At 55.3% G+C, this 1,709-nt stretch overlaps 1 protein-coding gene across 1 annotated transcript in view; it reads left to right on the top strand.

The window, feature by feature from the left end:
* Nucleotides 1-1,444: 1,444 nt before the first annotated feature.
* Nucleotides 1,445-1,709, top strand: part of B3GAT1 (beta-1,3-glucuronyltransferase 1) — a 43,403-nt gene continuing 43,138 nt past the window's right edge. Inside the window, exon 1 of the mRNA XM_045295357.1 lies at nt 1,445-1,459. The gene's annotated coding sequence lies outside the window, so the exon portion shown is untranslated. The remainder of the gene's footprint in view (nt 1,460-1,709) is intronic.

Genomic DNA, 1,709 nt, shown 5'->3' on the forward strand with positions numbered 1-1,709 from the left:
TGCCCAGCGCTGAGATGTTTACACATTCACTGACTCAGCTTTCCTCCTGCAGTCGGCATCATTGTGTCTGTTTTGTGAGATGGAGGAGGACTTCGTGGATCGGTGTCAGACATATGGGTTAATGTGGGAGTTGTGGGCTTGGGCAGCACTGGGTTGGGATGCTTTCTTGATGTGCACTTACCCTTTATATAAAACTCTCTTCTACATGAGTTTCTGTGGATTTGTTTCTCTAAAGTACCCAGACGAACACAGAAGTGGTGTGGCCCCTATCACACATTGGCCTGGTAAAGCAAGTCCCCTCTGGAGGTTTCCATTTCCTTGCTTATGACACTAGGAACTGGAACCAGAAATTCTCCATAGTGACTTCTCCTGGCCTATTGAATGACTGGCTCAGCTGAGAGGGAAGTCACCTTGCTATCCTGGCAGACTAATGGGCTGGTCATGTCTCTGTATTCTCCCTATTGCCCCGTCTTGGGCTTTCCGTTATTCCTCCCCCATTTGGGGTCGGAATCAGAGGAGAAACAGCACTGTTGGGGAGGGGGGGGGTGAGAAAATAACTGAGGGAAACTGAAAGTAGCAAGGGTTATTCCAACAGGAAAAAAAAAGCAGGGGAGGCCTGGCTGCCATTCGTGCTCCATTAAGATAATAAGGAACTGACCCTGCACTGCAGCAAGAGGCATGCGGGCTAGATTTGGGAGTTGATTTGGAAGAACTTCCTTGCTGGCAAAGAGGGCTGTTGAGCACTGGACTAGAACAGGGAGAGGGAACTCTGCCCCTAGAGTGGTAATCAACTATATTCTCAAACGTCTGTGGGGGCGGGGGACCTCTTCCTCACCTCACCTCTTGACTAAAGTGGCAGATTCTAAAGGTTCTCTCCCTACCCGCCCCCACCAGTTGAAATATTAGGGCCTGATTTGGTGAGGTCCTGTGACTCTCCACATCAGGACGCAGGAGCACATTGCCTACTGATGCAGTTCTGCTTAGCAGTGCCTGGAAGCGGGCCACAGGCTTCAGAGCCCGTGAGAGGATTTGATCTATTAGAGAGATTGATCCCTTTTGGCTCTGGTGGGGACAGAGTCCAGCCACAGCAGCTGGTCTTCGCCGCGGGCTGGGAGGAGGACACAAGTGGCAGGGCTCCGCCACAGGTGTTCAGAAGACAATCAATCCAGGGGGCGCGAACCTTTAAACCATGTACAAGGATCGCTTCTCAGTTGGCAGCGTGATGAGGGAGCGTTTGGGAATCTCTCCGTAATGGCTCCGTGCCCCTGCGACATCTGCACGCTCACAGATGGGTGCACATATACACGCACATGTGCACACACGCACGCACACAGTCATGCCTGCCTTCACAGCACCCCAGCTGCTGCCTGGTCTCTGGAGGCGTCTTGAGGGTCGGGGATGGATTGAGCGCAGACACTGCATCTTGCCAGGCCCTTAGAGAGGACCGCAGTGCCTACAGGTGGTGTCGCCTGACTGGTCTGAGCCTTGGGACTGCACCCCCACCCCACACAGTCCCACCCGCCCTCCCCGGCCACCCCATGCCCGCTCGATCCAAGCGGGAGTGGGCACCCACACCCCAGCTCGGCCTCTTAGTAACCACGAACCGCCCTCCACGGTCCATCCCCGGAAACAATCACCCTTTGAGAGAAGCAGCCAGGCTGGGCGCCGGGAGTGGGCCGGCTGGAGGCCAGGGGGCGGGCGGGGCAGGG

Source organism: Echinops telfairi, unplaced genomic scaffold, assembly GCF_000313985.2.
Source record: "Echinops telfairi isolate 266 unplaced genomic scaffold, ASM31398v2 ScPeMD7_5592;HRSCAF=6446, whole genome shotgun sequence".
NCBI lineage: Eukaryota > Metazoa > Chordata > Mammalia > Afrosoricida > Tenrecidae > Echinops > Echinops telfairi.